We start from the raw sequence: 19563 nt of genomic DNA on the forward strand, positions 1-19563 counted from the left end.
ATTGCGCAAGACTAGTACCTCTCTTCTTTTGGACCTGGAATCCTGTCCAGTTATCTGCCGATTCCTAAAAGTCTCAGCGAGGTGGGCATTGTACACAAGGGGTATCGGCAGCATCATTACATACATGCTCTAATATAGCATTTTACCTACATGGTAGCACACCTAAAGGTAAGCCCCCGCACCCACTGATTTTAATTGTAAATGTGTTGAATGTACTCATCCTATGTAGCGCCGTTCTGTTCATTTTTTTAGACCTTATTACTTTTTTTTTATTTTTCCCAGGAACTGGATCAGAAGATTTCAGCCCTTCGTCAAATTCTTTGTGGATTCAAGATATTTTTGACAATTCACTTTACATTTACAGTATGGCATTTCTATTCTGTTTTTGTTCATGGCTTTAGACAACAGAATTTTAACATAATCTCTAGATTCCTATGCAAATATAAAAGAACCTCTTATTTCCAAGACAAATTTCTACAGGGACATCTACAGGATGTCTGGTTAAGATCTTTAAATTATGAAGAATTCAGAGCGGTCTGGAAAACTAATTTCGCCTTTCTACAGTTAAGACATCACCATGCAAAGATTCTGTCCGATGATACTATTTATGTCATCTGGGCCCAGGAAAAATCAGTCCCTCTCATTAGTTCATCTAAAAGGATCAGAAAACATGACTGCGGACTTCCTCAGCTGGGAACATCTAGATCTGAGGTCTTAAATCAAGACTTTTTAAAAAAAAACATGGATCTAGTATATGCCCATGCACGGCCACTTCTCCATTCATTCGCCCCAATGATGCAGCAGCCGACTCATCAAGGCAGGTCAGGGGACCCCTATTTACCACACAGATGCCGGTAAGAGGCAGGACCTGCATCTACCAGACATTTATGGCATATCCTGTGTTGGGAATACTCCTTCATTCTGCTCTATTCCCACATTGCAGCTTCCTGCTTCTCTCTGATTATGAGGTGACATGACACCCTGTCTTGTTTCCAAGGCAGTCAATCCTTACCATGTGATGTGACATCATTGCCTTGTAAACAGAGAGACAGATAACCCCTTTTAGGTACATTGATATAACCCAATTCAACAAACACTGAGAATAACAAAAAACTTTGTGAGAAACAAGCACTTTATTAAAAAATAAAATTCTAACAACACATCATTACACATAAGGTTTAGTGCAAGATGAAAGGAGATCATTGCGAGGCTGAGTCAGGATAGGAACGATAGACCCTGCTCTGTAGATGGTAACACAACTATGTTTTTTCTTGTGTAAGGTAAAACACGAATATCATTTTAGGCTTACTCACAATTTTACCCTACAAAATTACACGTGTATGGAGCCTGCAGTGTCTAAGTCTCCAACTACAGTCACGTAAGGACACCCCATGTAATCTTTTTTTTTTTACATATGTTGACAAGTATTTAATATTCAAACTTAATTTATACAGTATAATAAGATAAAAGGTGATAGAAAAGAAATAATAAATTAAATTTGCAATAATTTTGTAAACAAAAAAAATAAATGTTCAGATATATAGCCAATATGGTATATGGCTCAAATACCTTGCTCTGCCCCTTTGGCAAAAACACCCTCCAGCAGGCTATTGGCCATTCAGGAACCCTCCATTTATTTTCCTTTTTTTGGCCATTCTTTGGTGGGTTTACTGGTATTACCATGTTCTAAATGCTACATTAAGATGAACTTAAAGCTTTCTGACAGACGGTCTCACATTATCCTCAAACAGCCTCTGCCAATGTAGAATTCATAGTGGATTCTAGGATGAGGAGCTGCCCAGGTCCTGATACAGTTTAGCAGCCCCAAACCATAACATTTCCTCCACCATGCTCTCAAGTCATTTACAGTTTATTTCTGGTGAAATGTGGTGTATAATTTATGGCAAACATGTCTTCTGGTACTGGGTACAAATAACTTTTTAATTCTTCTCTCCATAGCAGACTGTTCCAGAAGTCACATATTTTGCTTATGTGTTCACGAGCAAACTATAGTCTATAGATGTTTTTTTCTAGATTGTGAAGGTTTTCTTTTGGCACACCCACATGTAGTTTTCATTTTTGCAATGTTAGACATGAAGAGGGGAAAAATCTGCATGTAGATCTTTAAAGAAATTCTGGAGTTTTCAGAAACTTTTCAGCATCTTGTGTTCTGTTCTCAGGCTGATCTTACAGAGACAGACTGGCCTAGACCAATTGTCAGTTGTCTGCAATCTCCACATGTAGATGGTTTTCTGAACAGTGGAATGATAGACATCTACTAGTTTTGCCATCTTCCCTTTCGAAAATCATAGACATACATAACCTTTCTGAAGGCCTCAGAGTGCTCTGGATGGTGATACCACACATTTCAGTAACAATGATCAAACCAAATATCAAAGGTTTAAATGAGACCCGTTCCTCCTAGTTCCCCTCTAAGGCTGGAATCACACATGCAGTTCTTTTAGCCAAATCCAAGAGTGTATTAAATGAAATGGGAAATATAAATGAAGGACTTCTACTTCTCTTTCCGGCTGGATCCACTTCTGGCTTTGAGGTGCAGTTTTTCATAAGCTTTTTTGATCCAAACTGCATGTGTGATTCCAGTTCACAAATAGCAGGTTTTTCCAGAAACGCCTGTAGCTGTCCCATTCATCGGAATGTGACAGACGGAAACCATTTTTAACTAGGTTAGGCTTCATTCACATCTGCGTTGGGGTCCCGTTCTGACGTTCCGTCGGAAGTTTCCGTCTGAACGGGACCCTGAGCAGACACAAACTGACCCCGACGGAAACCAGAGGTTTCCGTCTCATCACCATTGATTTCAATGGTGATGGAGCCGGTGGCCATGGTTTCCGTTGGTGTCAGTTTGTGCACCGGACACGTCGTTTGGCCGGAAGCAATAGCGTAGTCTACTATGCTAATGCTTCCGGCAAAACGACTGATCCAGTCCACAAAAGAGACAAACTGACACCACGGGCACTGGCTCCGTCATCATTGAAATCAAAGGTGATGGAGACGGAAACCTCTGGTTTCTGTCGGTGTCAGTTATCCGGCCCTTATCCGCAGCGTATGCGTCCTGTGTGAACATACGTTTTTTGTGAATTTTATGCAGCGTGTATGAGATTTTTTAAAATCTCATTCATTCTGCTTCTACTGTACGCTGCAGATTTTCCACTATACGTTATATCTGAACATATCCAGTGGTAAATCATAAATTGTGTGTGCAGGACAATGTTTAGTAGAGTCATTTAAACTGACCTTTCCAATGTAATTAAAGGCGCAGCCGGGTACAGTGACCGCGAGATCACGCTGTGACGTCACTCACTTCCTCCCACAGGAACTTCATCGCGTCGGACGAGCGAGGACACGCTGTGTGTCTGAACTGCCAGAAGCTGGGTGGTAACGAAGAGAAGTGGATGATGCCGATTCGTCAGCATCATACACTTCTATTCACAACGCCCAGCTAGTAAAAGAAGTAAACACACCCAGATGTACACACACAATACACGCCCAGTTGTACTTTAACTTTAAACACGCCCAGTTGTACTTTAGAAAGCCTCATTTACATAAATATAAAAATGGTCATAACTTGGCCAAAAATGCTCATTTAAAAAAAAACAAAAAAACAACGTTACTCTTATCTACATTGCAGCGCCGATCTGCTGCAATAGGAGATAGGGGTTGCAAAATCTGGTGACAGAGCCTCTTTAAGTTTTGTATTTGCAGAGGAAGATGTTAAAAAAAAGGAGGAAGAGCGTGCGGGACCGCTTCATGAAGGCGGTGCGGAAGGCAGAAAGGAGTGGGGGCTCTCCATCTAAAACCATCTCACCATGATGAGCTGCTGTTCATCTTACCTAGCAGGGGACAATGAGCATAAGTATCGATGCCTATGTTTGAATCTTAAAAATGAGTTTTACTATGTACTTAATGTTTTTTTCCACAGAACTGAAGGCAATTATCAGGAACCTGAGGCACCTGCCACCCAAGATGAACAGCAGCAGATGGAGAGGGAACCCACTCCTTCTACTTCCACACATCATGAAGTGGAGGGGGAAGAAGAACTGGCGGGACGCTTGGTGGCCACAGAAATGTCACCGGGGGAGGAGACACCTGTCTCCTAACCAGTGTCAATCCAACATGACCACGTCCCCCCCTGTGTCCACCAAGGTCAGTGATCCCGCCCCCCTACCTGCACCTATTCCACGCGGGGGCGTAGAAGGACCCCCCTGGTAGACCGGCAATTGGAGGTGGAGACCGAGGCCTTGTCCTTTATCCAGAGGGTGGACGGCGATGACAGGTTTGACTTTTTTGGACACACGTCGGCATCTTCCTGCTGCCAGATGCCAACGGAAAGGCAAGAGGATTTTATGTCTGTCTCGCCGTGGTGGCAGACTTCTATCACGCCCCCGCCCTGCCGGAAGTGAGTGTACTTATCGCCCATTTCCAGCAGGCTTTTGGGCCCCGTCGTGGCCAAGTTTCTGGCGCGGTCTCCACCGCCACCCAGAGCCAAAATGTAGGCAATCCTGCCCCTTACCCGGCTCGTCTGCCCACTGCTGGAGCACAATTTGTTCAATCATTTCTCCCATACCCCCCTACCAGCAGTGGGCCACAGCCTACTGCCTCAACCCCTCCACGTTACCATAACTTTTATTAATTTAGCTCTGGGTGGAGGTGGACACCTTGTTTATCAGTAAGTTTTAAAATAGGGGTAAATTATGGTGGGTGGGTAAAAATGGATATTTTGAAAAACTGTTAATTTTATGTTTTAGTAAATTATTTATTTTACATTTATTTTCATTGTGTGTGTGTGTGTATTTTTTACTGTTAATTTTATTTGACTTAAGTCAGGGCCTGTTCACATCAGCGTTGGCTTTCCGTTCAGGGGTTCCGTCGGAGGTTTCCATCGGGTGAACCCCTCAACGTAAAGTTAAACGGAAACCTTAGCGCTATTGATTCCGTCAGAAAAACGTAAACCTGCCGGAACGGTGACAAATAGAAACCATTAGCAATGCTTCCGTCACCATTGATATCAATGGTGATGCAAACGGAAGAGGTTTCCGTTTGACTTTCCATTGAGGGGTTCCACGACGGAAACCTCTGATGGAACCCCTGAACGCAAAGCCAATGCTCATGTGAACAGACCCTCAGGCTTTGTTCACATCTGCGCCAGGGCTTCGTTTCGACGCAGTCCGTCGAAATTGTGCCCTGACTGACAGAAACGGAAACCAAAGGTTTCTGTTTCCATCACCATTGATTTCAATGTCTATTCACTCCCAAGACACTTCAGTAACGTTAATGTGTGAGTAAGTGACAGCACATCATGATTTAGCAAGATCACTATGTGCTGAGTAAATGAAGGGAGAGAAGTGTATGATGCTGATTGGACAGCGTCATACACTTCTCTTTACAACGCCCATTTGGTCAAAAGCTAAAACACGCCCAGTTGGGAATTAACTGGTTCCCGACCGCTGGCTGTATTTTTACGGCCAGCGGTCAGGGTCCTTAAAACCAGAGCCATAGACTTTTTACGGCTCGGCTTTTAACTTGCTGCCCGCGCGATCGGGCAGCTGAATGTCGGGTCTCTGGCTGTCAGCGACTGCCGGGGACCCTGAGGAGAGGATAGAAGCAGCTTTCGCTGCTTCTGTCTTCTCTGATGTCTTTTTACACAGCTCTCAATGAACGCTGTGTATAGGGATAGAGACAGCAGCAGCGGCGCTGTCTCTATTCCTCCCGGTCTTCATGTGACTGGTCACATGATCGCCGGGTGCCGTTACTGACAGACTGCTGCTGGGTCTTACTAGACCCCGCACAGACCTATTAGTGACAATCGTCACTATGAGAGGGCTGATTTCCCCTGTAACTGGGGCTGCTGTGCAGCTCCAGTTACAGTGGAAAAACATGGTGTAAAAGAAAGAAAAAATATATATAAAGTTCCCCAAAGGTCTTTTTTGACCTTTGAGGGACAGACCATAGTAATAAAAAAATAGTAAAGTAAAGTGCAAAAAAAAATTAAAAATAAATACACATAAAATACCCACCCCAAAAAAAACGTTCCACCCCGCCAATCATTGTTGTAACGCTAGCGCTGACCCAATTACCCTAATATAGACATGTAATATATTAAAATTTACGGTAGACAATGACGATCACAAATAAAAGGTCTATTTTAGGGTAAAACTATGTTATTACCCAAAAAAATAGCTGAAACGTAAAAAAGCTTATTTTTTTACTATTATTTTCAAACTTTATGAATAAAAATTCTAAAATAGCAAAAAAGGTGTGTATAAAACCGATAAAAAAAGAAACCTGCATTGTCTACGGAAAAAACGTCGCAAAAATCACGTCGTTAGCCCAACAAATAAAAAAGTAATAGCCATTTAACTAACACGTGCTAAAAAGGGCTAAACGGTGTCTGGTCCTGAAGGCGCAAAATAGCCCGGTCCTGAACTGGTTAAGAAAGTAGTTAGCATAAATCTAAAATCGGTTATATTGTTGATCGTTTTTCTAAATAAAAAACACTGCTGTAATCTACATTACAGCGCCAATCACATTATGTCGAAGATAGGCCACTTATAATGTGGTGACAGAGCCTCTTTAAAGTGTACTAAATCTGTCATATGTGCGTACAGGAAGAATAACACTATTTCTGGTCATTATATGACTTGCATGACTTTAGCAGGTTTCCGTCTACATGCTCTATATTAAATTACTAGTTTTCCCTGAGGTAGTGAGTGGAGCCTAACTGATATCATATCTTCTATACACTGCACACACAGAGCAGGGAACCATCCTGGTCTACTATCTCTCTGTAGCACACCCTTAGAAGCTGCCGCAGCATGGAGCTTGTCATACAACAGTAAGGAGCAGTGTAGCAGAAAATCCAGTGAATTTTACCAGTAGCGTATGTCTCCTCTCTCCCCCTAACCTCCTCAAAGAATTATATTGGCAAAGTATCTGTGTGTTTGTGCTCCTGCTCTCTCCTACCCTCTCCATAGCATTGTATAAGCAGTAACGTTCGTGTGTCTCTCTATGCTTTCCCCTGCCCTCTCCATAGACTTCTATGGGCAGCAGTGTCTGTGTCACTCTCACTTAGTGGCAGTAACTTTACATAAAATTTGCATGGATCAAACTACTACATTTTACAAAATTACAAAGTTGATATATATCAGGTATACTATTAGATTAGCAGAAGTAGTTTGAAAAATTAGTGTCCATTTAAAGAAGACATGTTCCAAAAAGATATTTAGTGTACATTAGATTATAGCAGAGATCTGATTGCTTGATATTGCAGCCTAAGGGTATGTGCACACGTAGTGACCAAAAACGTCTGAAAATACGGAAAACAGCCCCTGATTTTCAGACGTTTTTTGAGCAACTCGCTTTTTTCACGTCCGTTTTTGGAGCTGTTTTCATTGGAGTCTATGAGAAAACGGCTCCAAAAACGTCTAAAGAAGTGTCCTGCACTTCTTTGACGAGGCAGTCATTTTACGCGTCGTCATTTGACAGCTGTCAAACGACGACGTGTAAATGACAGGTTGTCTGCACAGTACGTCGGCAAACCCATTCAAATGAATGGGCAGATGTTTGCCGACGTATTGTAGCCTTATTTTCAGACGTAAAACGAGGCATAATACGCCTCGTTTACGCCTGAAAATAGGTCGTGTGAACCCAGCCTGAGGTTGTATTACGGAAATATCCTGAAGACAACATGTCCCCTTGTGACTTGTGTGCAGGGTTGTCATGGGGATCTTGTGTGTTTTCTAATAGTACCTCAATTCTTCTCCCAGCCTCATATTAAATATAGAAATATAAAATGGATCCTTCTTTTCAACTCTTATCATTAAGGGACTTGCAATGGTAAAACCAAATAAATTACAAAGGCAATTCAGCTTAATGTCGGGTGCCCGGCAGTCAGAGACTGCCAGGGACCCTGGAAAGAAGACAGATGTGGTTTTGACAACTTCTGTCTTCTCTGTACTCACGAACATATCGCTCAATGAGCGCTGTGTATAGAATAGAGGCCGTTGCCTCTTTTGGTCTCGGCAGACATGTGACTGGTCACATGATCGTGGAGATGCCGGTAGTAGGAGGCTGCCGCTGTATCGTACAACAGTATTGTATTTTTACACCTGTTGTCAGGTGTGAACAACTAAAAACAGTCCTTTGTCAAGCACTGTTCCCTTATGGTTAAAATCTTCTTCTTATATCCAGTGTTATGCATCCAAGAACAACAATGGAGACATCCGTATACTACATCCTTTAATTAAAGTGACAAAAGCAACACGTTCCTTTAGGCAATATCACAAGTAAAAAGAGAGAGTGGCAGTACAAACATTTATGCTAAAGAAAAAAAAAAAAAAAGAGATATGGTAATGAGGCTAAGATCAGGGGTTAACTTTTTTGTGGTTGTTGCATCATCATTGCATAAGAAGAAAAAAAACAAAAACACAAGAATGACATTTCTTGAATGTGTCTATTATATGTCTATGTGATGTTCTGCTAACCTGTTGAGCGCACAAGCAGTTTTTCTGTAGCGACCGCCTGCACCGAGTGCCATGAACCACAGATCCACCTGTCAAACGATGCACGTAGAAACCATTACACATATGTGATACCGGCTGGGTCCCCAGTGGAGTAGACATCACCAGATGAGCTCCATTCAATACCCCTCATTTTCTGAATTTTAAAGGCTGAGTTTACACAGAATGGCTTTGCTGCATAAAAGCACGCAGAGTATCCGCCCTGAATGTTGCGGGGAATTCCAGGCGAAAAACCGCACCAAATTTTGGTGCAGTTTTTTGCCCGGAATGTCCGCTGCGGAAAACTGCAGAACTAGCTAGTGTTATCTTCTGTGAAGACGTTTCATTCCAGGAGACTGCTGCAGCCTGTGAATGGCTGCAACAGTGGTCACCTGGGATGAAGCTTCATCCCAGAAGGCCCGGCCCTCTGAGGTCTTCCGGGCCGGTCTCCTGCGATGACGTTTAATCCCATGTGACCGCCCAGTGGCGGATTAAGTAAACCATGGGCCCTGGGCTGCTCCTCAAGCTTGGGCCCCCTTGTCCACCACCGCCCTGCCACGTCATGTCTATATTAAACACCACCTTTCTGTGTGAGCATTGACAAATGAGTGCTACGATTCCCCTTGTCAAAGGGCTGTGTCCCTACATATTGACAGTCTCCAACCATCGCTGACAGTATCACACTGTGTAGGTACACTTCCTCCTGACAATGGGAATGGTAACACGCATTTGTCTATTAGTCCTGGGTACACAAAGACTTTATGTGGAATACAAGGATTTCCGATAACTGACAGGTCAGGAGAGGTGACAGATCTATAAATGCAATGACTCACAGGAGATGTCTTCACTGATGGGTCGTTCTCTTTTCTTCTCCATCTGACACAGACCGTTATGGCGACTTCTCCTGATGACTGCAGAGTTTCCTGATGAGAAATCTTTTCCCCTTGATTCTGTAGCCATTTTCAGCATCTATAGCAACATAAAAATTCAGACATAAACACCATAAATTGTCTTATACCCCAGACCCCTAAGCAAATTAAGACCCAGGCCCATACATTAACTCAAACCAATAAATTCAGTCCCCAAGAGGTAACTAAACTTTTAAAAAACATTTGGCGTGTCATAGTGAGAGTGATATGTCAGAAGTTTTGATCGATGGGGGTCCCAGCATTGAGACCACCACCGATCACTAAAACAAAGCAGCAGGAGTGCCCGGGTGAGCGCTGTTCCACTTAATTTCTGATTGTCTTTCCTCGGCGCGGTGTACGGACTCATAGACTTTCCGTTGTGCCCATAGACTGCATGCTCGGCTATCAGAGGAAAGACGATCAGAAGCAAAGTGGCTCCTCACTCACCTGATCGCTTCTGCCACTTTGTTTCAGCGATTGGTGGGGTCTCAGTGCCCGGACCCCCACCGATTAGAACATTTGACATGTCACTATGACATGTAATTTTTTTTTAAAAGTTTCGTTAGTTACCCTTTAAGCAGTCAGACACCCCTCCCCAGTGCATCTGACTGACTGTGAGTGCCCTATGGGAGGGTCTAAGCGTCTGACACTTAGGGCGGATTTACACGAGCGTGTGCGTTTTGCGCACGTAAAAAATGCGGCATTTTGCGCGCACAAAAGACACTTAACAGCTTCGTGTGTCATCACCATATGATGCGCGGCTGCGTGCCTTTCGCGTAGCCGCCATCATTATGACACTCTGTATGTTTGTAGCACCTGGTGCTTTTCTGTTTGCAATCATAGTTTTACTGCTGTTGAGCAAATCACGCACGTCCCACGGAGGTGCCTCCGTGAGGCATGCGTGATTTTCACGCACCCATTGACTTCAATGGGTGTGTGATGCACAAAAAACGCAGAAATATAGGACATGTCGTCAGTTTTACGCAGCGGACACACGCTGCGCAAAAATCACTGACGGTCTGCACTGCCCCATAGACTTACATAGGTCCATACGACACGCGTAAAAAGCACGCACGTTGCACGGACGTATTACACGTTCGTGTAAATCCGCCCTTATGGCTCTGGGGGGGAAGGAGTTATTCCCCTATAGAACCCTGAACAGTCAATCAAACGCTCTGACCCCCCCCTGCAGTATAATAACTACTGAGGGCTCCATGGGGGAGATTATACTGCAGGGGGGGGGGGGTTCTGAGCATCTGACTTACTGCAGAGGGCTCTATGGGGGGGAAATTATTTCACACACAAAAAATGTGAGATTAGACACCCTATATACAATTCACACTAACACCGCACACTATATATTCAAACCACACACACTACACGCACACACTATATAGACTTACATTATAGACACTATAAACACAGCACACACTATATACACAGCACACACTATATACACAGCACACACTATATACACAGCACACACTATATACACAGCACACACTATATAGACTATATACACAGCACACACTATATACACAGCACACACTATATACACAGCACACACTATATAGACTTACATTATGACACACACACACACACACACACACACACACACACACACACACACACACTTACCACAGTCTCTTCCTCTGCGATGCTTGTCTCTGGCAGCCTCCAGGACCTTAATCATGTGACTGTGACGTCACCACAGGTCCTTCACCCTCTAGTTTCAGTTTTGCCGTTATCAGGCAGCTGCTGGAGATTTAAACAGGAGGGACAGTGCACAGCAGCACAGAGGAGCAGACTGTCAGGGAGACTCCAGCACCTGCCAATCACAATCTCTGACAGTCTGCTCTCTACAGCTGATGTGCTGTGCCCCTGTTCCCTGGCCGCAAATGACTCCCCCTGAACATCCCCCCCTCCTCTTCATCAGCAGCACGTGGGACCGATGACCGCTAGAATGCGGCCGGCAGCAGCCCTGGAGAGTTTTTTTTCACTTGTGTGCGGTTTGGGCAGCTATGGGTCCCCGTGCAGCCTTGGGCCCCGGGCGGCTGCCCGAAACGCCCATATGAGGATCCGCCACTGTGACCGCTGCTACAGCCTCAGATTGGCTGCAGCGGTCACATGGGATGAAACGTTATCCCAGGAGGAAGAAACAAAGACTTCTGGGTGTCAAAAATATTTTTAATTATCTTTATATGTGTGAACATATATTGCTTTTGTGAAAGTGATTAGAATGGGTTTCAAAGATAACATTTTGCATGGACTCCATCTTGTATGGTAGGCATCCATTTTGGATCATTGGAATCTATCTTTTGGCCTGAAGGAGCTATCTTGAGGTTAATAAGTAAAAAGTAAATATCAGCAGCGTCCTGAAGCAATTCTATGTTATGTGTTCTTGAATTGAATGTTTTATTACTCTTTTAAGGAGCAGATCAAATAACCTTGGTGGATGGACAATGGCTGTTTACCATAAGTCAGCCTTGGATTCAGGCCTCTGTTTAATTAATTTAAACTTCTCTGCAGTCTCCATTCTCTAGTGAGATAAGAAGTAGAGACAAATTAACTTGTGTATCTGAAATGTGTGTCTTCCCATGGGACAAGGTTCAGGCCACCTGGGGCTTGGAGGGTGAAGAATTATTATAATGCATTGAAATAATTCTTATTGGCTGAATCAGAGTCATTATCATATTGTAGATGATTGGCTGAAACCAAAGCTGACACCTTTCCTGTCATTATACCATATGTGGAGTTTTGGGATATTACCATATATAGAATGTTTATGTTTGCAAGTATAAGGTTACCACCTACTCTCATTTTCCTATAAATAAAGATGGATCCGCCCCCTGTGGGCAGAGACTGTTTGAACACTGAAGCTGCGTGTCATGGTCTGTCCGGCCGGCCTCTCTCAGATCCACCATTGAGAGAGCATTCACTAATTTAGAGCTCATAGACAAATGCAGATAATGTCCAACGTTAACGGACATACTAAATTCTGCAGCGACATGGGTAAGTATAATATTTTGGAAAAAAAATTCGGAGTTGCGTTTTTTTGTGGCAGAATCGCTGTCAACCCGCCACAATAAACGCAACATCTGCTATTTGTTGCGGGATTTACCTCCCCATTGAATTCAATGGGGAAAACCCGCAACAAATAAGAAATGTTTACGCAAATACAATTGACACGTTGCAGAGTAAAATTCCGCCCCGCAGGTCAACTTCTGTGCGTTTTTTGTGCTCAGTATTTATGCAGCGTGTGGATGAGATTTGTTCACATCTCATACACTTTGCTGCTACTGTATTATGTTGCAGATTTTCCACAACGAATTCCATTGCGAAAAATCTGCAGTATTTATGCAACGTGTGAACTGGCCCTAAACGTGGGATAATGTCCTATGTTTGCACCGTTGCGTGGTATTTTTTTTTAAAAGTGATGCTGTATATAACAAGACCTAGCACAACCATAACAGTGACCATAGACCCTATAAGGCTGGATTCCCACGTAGCGTAAAGTCTGCGGAATTTACGCAACGGAATTCTGTGTGGAAATTTCGCAGCATTTACAGTAGCAGCAAAGTGAATGAGATATAGAAAAACTCATGCCGATGCTGCAGAAAAAAACCGCACAGAAGAGGTGCGGAAAGTGTTCTGCGGTGCGTTTTTCCATTCTGCAGCATGTCAATTTATGCTGCGTGTTCTGTGCGGAGATGCTGCGTGTTTGGCTCTTAGACTTCAATGGGGAGCAGAAATTCTGCAACAGATTTATGCTGTTGTGGTTTTCACAGCGTTTATGTAGCGGAAAAGCAGTAAAAACCGCTGGAAATCCACAGGTGCATATATACTTTGCCATAACCAATGTTTAACACTTAATCCGCAAGTAAAACCGCTGCGTAAGAAACGCAGCGTTTCCGCAGCAATATGAGCAGGAGAAACGCACTATTTGGTGCGGACTTCTGTCACAGATTTACCACCGTTTTTCTAGAGATTCTGCTGCAGATTTTCTGTTGCAGTAAATCTTCAGCGTATCCTGTGTGTGGGAACATTCCCTAACAGAGCTGATGTCCCCTGCTGTGCAGTGCCAGTTAGGGGGGATTCACACGAGCGTGTATTCGGTCCGTGCGGGCCGCGTGGTTTTCACGCGGCACGCATGGACCAATACAAGTCTATGGGGCAGTACAGTCCGTGCTTTTTGCGCAGCGTTTGTCTGCTGCGCAAAAAGCGCGACAGGTTCAATAACTCTGCGTATTTCGCGCATCACGCACCCATTGAAGTCAATGGGTGCGTGAAAATCACGCGCACCACACGGAAGCACTTCCGAGGGACGAGCGTGATTCGCGCAACAGCAGTGAAAAGGATGAATGAAAACCGAAAAGCACCACGTGCTTTTCTGTTTCCGAACATCCAAACGGAGTGTCTTTGCGATTAGCGAAGCCGGACAAGCGTACCGAACTTCACCGGGTTCGGCCAAAGTCGTTTTGGCCGATCCCGGCAAAAAAATTATCGGTACGCGACGTCAGGAGATAGTCACTGTCCATGGTGCTGAAAGAGTTAAACTGTTTCAGCACCATGGACAGTGACTTGCGATCCCAAAATACATTAACCTGTAAAAAAAACCGAAGTTCTAACTTACCGATTACTCCTGTCTCCTTCCTGCAGTCCGACCTCCCGGGATGACACTTCAGTTCAAGTGACAGCTCCAGCCAATCACAGGCCAAGCACAGGCTGCAGCCAATCACAGGCTGCAGCGGTCACTTGGACTGCTGCGTCATCCAGGGAGGTGGGGCCCGATGTCAAGAGAGGCGCGTCACCAAGGACGCGTCACCAAGGACGCGTCACCAAGGCAACGGCCGGGAAGTTCTCGGTAAGTAGGAACTTTATCTTTTTTTTTTACAGGTTTTTCGCTGTTGTGTTCGGCATTCACTGTCGAGGGTGCTGAAAGATTTAGCTCTTTCAGCACCTTGGACAGTGACGGGCGTTGACAAGCCTCATCTCTATGATGCCGGCTGCGCGAAAATCACGCAGCCGCGCATCAGACACGCATGACACACGCAGCTGTCAAATGGTTTTTGCGCTCGCAAAACGCTGCGTTGTTTGCGCGCGCAAAAACGCAACGTTCGTGTGAATCTCCCCTTACAGAGAAAAAGTAGTAAAAAAAATAATCAAATGAAATAATGAAGTTCCTGAAATGTCTTTTCTGAACTTTGAGGGGATATGCCATAATAAAAAAACCAAAAATAAATTAAATAAAAATTACACATAACCCCCCCTCCCTAAAAAACCGCACCCCTCGCCAATCAATGTCATAACGCCAGCCCTGACACAATTATCCTAAAGTAGACATGTAATATATCAAAATTTATGGTAGACAATGAACATCACAAATAAGAAGTCTATTTAAAGGAACAGTGTCATCACAATTTTTTTTTTAATATGTTAAAGATGTTAGTGCTTTATTAAAAACGTTTATATTTATTTGTGTGTTTGTGTTTTACTTTTTCTTATTTTTACACTTTTTCTTCCCTATGGTGGCTGCCATTTTTTGTTCCATTTCTGTATGTGTCGATTAACGACACATACAGACATGGAATACGGCAGCCACAGTCCCATAGGGACTGCGAACGGGTCCCGTCCCATCCACTTCTGTGTACGCCGTCTGTGTGGGAACTGCGCATGCGCCGCTCCCACACAGTCCAATTTGAAATTGGCGCCGTCCGGCGCCATTTTCCTGTGGACCGGAAGTCGCGGCCGGACAGTAAGATTACTACTTCCGGTCGCGGCTTCCGGACTTGTGCACTTGGACCAGCGGCAGCAGACGGAGCGGACGGGCCGGAGGGAGCCGCGGCGGCAGGAGCAGGTAAGAGATTTCAATGTATGTTCGTGTACGTTTACTACTGTATGTAAACCTACTACACTGTGTGTTAGCTCAAAAAATGGCGACACACAGTGTAGGAGGTTAGACCGTTCAAACCCCTCGTTTATCCCGGCACTAGCCAGGATAAAGGAGGGGGGGGGGGATGCTGAGAGCTCACTAGAGCGAGGGCTTTTTACCCAATTTTGCAATGCTGCAATTTTGGGAATAGCTCCATCTAGTGACCAGCAATGGGAAATATTATAAATTAGAATCTAATTTATAATATTTCCTGACTCGTGAAAAAAAATAAAAAAAATTTGAACAATGTTTAATCACCTACACACTAAATGTTTAATTAAAAAAAAACAAAACATGTTTTTCTGGCAACACATTCCCTTTAAGGATAACACTATATTGCCAGCCTAAAAACGCTGAAAAAGCAAAAATTATGTGTATAAAAAATTTTAAGAAAAGAAACCTGCATTGATTCTGAAAAAATAATAAAAATCACTAAAATCATGTCGCTAGCTCAACAAATAAAAACGTTATAGCCATTTAACTAACGCGTGCTAAAAATTGATAAAGTGTGCCTGGTCCTGAACAGGTTAACCCTTTTCCCGCAAAATGCAATACATGTACATCATTGGTAGAATGCAGTTCCTGCACAAAGCCAAACATGTACTTTATCATAATTCCACAGGCACAAATGTGTGAGTGTGTGGCTGTGATTGATTATCCTGCAATAACAGCTGGAATCGGAGAAGAATCGAATCCGAGATAGCCGTCAGCTGAATAAGGGGTCTGACACACTGCCCAATGGAATACTTTGTTTTATGATAGGAACATCTGCAATAATAGAGGTGTGCAACAAATGAATGAAATTCCCCTTCATTTTGCCCATTAGGTAAAATAAACTTTATTTAGTTATTTTGAACTCTCTTGAACCAGCGACTCAAGGGTGCAAATCTGTCATCAAAGCCAAAGGTGGCTACTATGAAGAATCTAAAATATAAAAAATATTTTGGTGTAACACTTTTTTGTTTACTACTTAATTCCATATGTGTTCCTTCATAGTTATGTCTTCAATAGGTTTCTACAATGTAGAAAACAAAAAGTACCTGTATCTTATAGTGCTCAGTCAGAGGGGACCGACAGAGCCAGACGTCACCCCTGACTGTTTCCTTAATGTGCTCTGACTGATTATCAGGACCCTAGGGTTTAGAGGTAACCGAGTAGAGAAGCAGGTGTATGCAGGTAGTATACTGTAGCTTTCCCTGTTAGTGCGGACTCACCCAGGCCCTACATCCATCTCCTGGTTCTCCCGCTGGCCAAGATCTCCGCTTCTGCTACCGCTGATTGCTGCTGTGCTCCGGGCAACGCAAACAGACAGCCTGATCTTTAGGGTGGTCTCCAGCTCTGCCCCACCCATCCAAACATTGGCACACAGGGAAAGGCCTGCAGAATTGGGCGAGTAAGGTCTTCACCCATTCTCTTATCTACTTGGCCCCTGTTTGAAATACTGTTAAGTCTCCTAACTCCAGCAGACCTAGATCAGCAGCTCCACTGACTTTTTGGGGTTGACAATTAAGAGCATAAACTACCTTGGCTAGGAAAAGTCCACAAGAATACACTTATTTGAACTGGGACTCACACATGACATCCTCCCTTTTCTTGGGCATTATCCACACACTGACTATATAATATCTTGTGATACCGGTGCTGTAGAAGACGAATGCCTTTTTTTCCTGTTTCTGATCATTTTTGTTCCTAAAAAGAGACAAAAAAAAAAATATATATATAGCCGCTTTAATCTTAAATCAAAATAAAACCCCATGTGTCCCGGCAAAAAAGAAAAAAAACATTTTGCGGTAAATTAACCCCCTCAGGACGCAGCCTGTTTTGGTCTTGTGGACATAGCCGATTTTTTCAAATCTGAAATGTCTCACTTCATGTGGTAATAACTTTTGAATGCTTTTACTTATCAAAGCGATTCGGAGATTGTTTTCTCATGACACATTGTACTTTAGGTTAGTGGAAAAATTTGGTTGATAAATTCAGTATTTATTTGTGAAAAACACCAAAATTTTAAGAAAATGTGCAAAAGTTTGCATTTTTCTGAATTTAAACGTATCCACTTGTAAAACAGATAGTAATACCACACAAAATAGTTATTGGTTAACATTTACCATATGTCTACTTTATGTTGGCATGGTTTTTTCTAGGACGTTACAAGGCTTACAACTTTAGCAGCAATTTCTCACATTTTCAAGAAAATTTCCAAAACTTAATTTTTTATGGTCCAGTTCAGTTATGAAGTAGCTCATGTATTACAAACCCCATTTGTCACCCAATTTTAAAAACCTGCACCCCTCAAAGTTTTTAAAATAGTGGAGGTGAAATTTATAAAAAAATATTATTTTTTAGAAAATCCATTTTTTTCTGTACCACAGAAGGTTTTAACAAAGAAATGCAACTCAGTATTTAATGCCCAGAATCTGCAGTTTTTAGGGATATCCCTTATACGGTCCTAGTAAGCGAATGGACTGAAACACAGGCCTCGGAACCAAAGGAGCACCTAGTGGATTTTGGGGCTTCCTTATTTTAGACTATGTTTTAGACACCATGTCAGGTTTGAAGAGGTCTTTTTGGGGCCAAAACAATGGACACCCCCAAAAAAGACACCATTTGGCAAACTACACCCCTCAAGGAATTTATAAAAGAGGTATAATGAGCATCTTGGCACAACTGTTTTTTTGCTGGACTTAGTGGTGTTAGTCAGTGAAAATGAAAATCTACATTCCTTCCAATGAAAAGTAAAGTTAGCAATTTTTACAAGACACAAAGGAGAAAAAGCACCCCAACATTTGTAAAGCAAACTCTTCTGAGCACGGCAATACCCCATATGTAGTAATAAACCGCTATTTGGCTTTTGGAGCTTTTCTGGAATTGTTTTCTGGTGTCATGTCACATTTGTAAAGCAACTGAGGGACCAAAACATTGAAAACCCCCCAAAAGTGACCCAATTTTGGAAACTACACTACTTAAGGAATCTAGTGGTATAGTGAGCATTTAGACCCACAGGTCTTTTGCAGAATTAATTCGAATTAGGCAGTGAAAAATTAATATCAATATTTTTCCCAATAAAATGTTGAATAAAAGAGAAAAAGCCCCCCAACATTTGTAACAGAATTTCTCCCGGGTACGGCAATACCCCACATGTGGTCATAAACTGCTGTATGGACAGACGGCAGGGCTCAGAATGGCGGGAGAGCTATTTGGCATGCAGATTTTGCTGGATTGGTTTTTGTGCGCCACGTCACATTTGCAAAACCCCTGAGGTACCAGAGTACAGTGAAAGCCCCCAATATATGACCCCATTTTGGAAACAACACCCCTCAAAGCATTGATCATTTGCCTGGGCATATGACAGGGCTCAGAAGTGAAGAGCAACATGCAAATTTGAGGCCTATTTTGGCGATTTTCATAGCGTTGACCCACAGTTGCAGGGCTCTGAGGTCAAAGAGTAAAACAAACCACCAAGTAGTGGCCCCTATTTTAGAAACTACACCCCTTAGGGAATTTTAAGGGGCGTTGTGAGCAATTTGACCCCACAGGTGTTTTTTTCATTTGAAATTATGCGCAGCGGTTGGGGCAAAGTAAAAATTGCAATTTTCCACTGATATGCCATTTTAGCGCACAATATGTTGTGCCCAGTTTGTGCCACAGAAGACAAATACCTGAAACTGTTAAGCGAGTTCTACCGGGTATGGCGATGCCATACATGTGGATGTAAACTGATGTTTGGGCACGCTGTAGGGCACATAAGTGGTGGAGCGCCATTTGCATTTTGCAGCGCAGATTTTGCTTGGTAGTCGTTCTGTTTTTGTGTTTGGAGTTTTACTGGCATCTCAGTTTATAATGTGGGGGCATATGTAAGCTGTGAGGAGTACATCAGGGTATATGTAAGATGTGCGGAGTACATCAGGGTATATGTAATATGTGAGGAGTACATCAGGGTATATGTAATATGTGAGGAGTACATCAGAGTATATGTAATATGTGCGGAGTACATCAGGATATATGTAATATGTGAGGAGTACATCAGGGTATATGTAAGATGTGCGGAGTACATCAGGGTATATGTAATATGTGAGGAGTACATCAGGGTATATGTAATATGTGAGGAGTACATCAGAGTATATGTAATATGTGCGGAGTACATCAGGATATATGTAATATGTGAGGAGTACATCAGGGTATATGTAAGCTGTGAGGAGTACAT

The 19563-nt window shown here is 43.0% G+C and overlaps 2 long non-coding RNA genes across 4 annotated transcripts in view; one reads left to right on the forward strand and one right to left on the reverse strand.

The window, feature by feature from the left end:
• LOC142679441 (uncharacterized) overlaps positions 1–19563 on the forward strand; it is a 27428-nt gene continuing 7865 nt past the window's right edge. Inside the window, exons 1-3 of one of the 2 annotated variants that reach the window (XR_012852738.1) lie at positions 1–168; positions 283–363; positions 3944–4717. This is a non-coding gene — a long non-coding RNA (uncharacterized LOC142679441). Of the gene's footprint in view, positions 169–282; positions 364–3943; positions 4718–19563 lie in introns of those variants that run through there. The other variant, XR_012852784.1, reaches the window with a different exon arrangement.
• The window catches only part of LOC142678443 (uncharacterized), a 14585-nt gene continuing 11163 nt past the window's right edge, over positions 16142–19563 (reverse strand). For both annotated transcript variants that reach the window (XR_012852633.1, XR_012852632.1), the window contains exon 4: positions 16142–17048. This is a non-coding gene — a long non-coding RNA (uncharacterized LOC142678443). The remainder of the gene's footprint in view (positions 17049–19563) is intronic.

This window comes from Rhinoderma darwinii, chromosome 1 (genome assembly GCF_050947455.1).
Source record: "Rhinoderma darwinii isolate aRhiDar2 chromosome 1, aRhiDar2.hap1, whole genome shotgun sequence".
Classification (NCBI taxonomy): domain Eukaryota; kingdom Metazoa; phylum Chordata; class Amphibia; order Anura; family Rhinodermatidae; genus Rhinoderma; species Rhinoderma darwinii.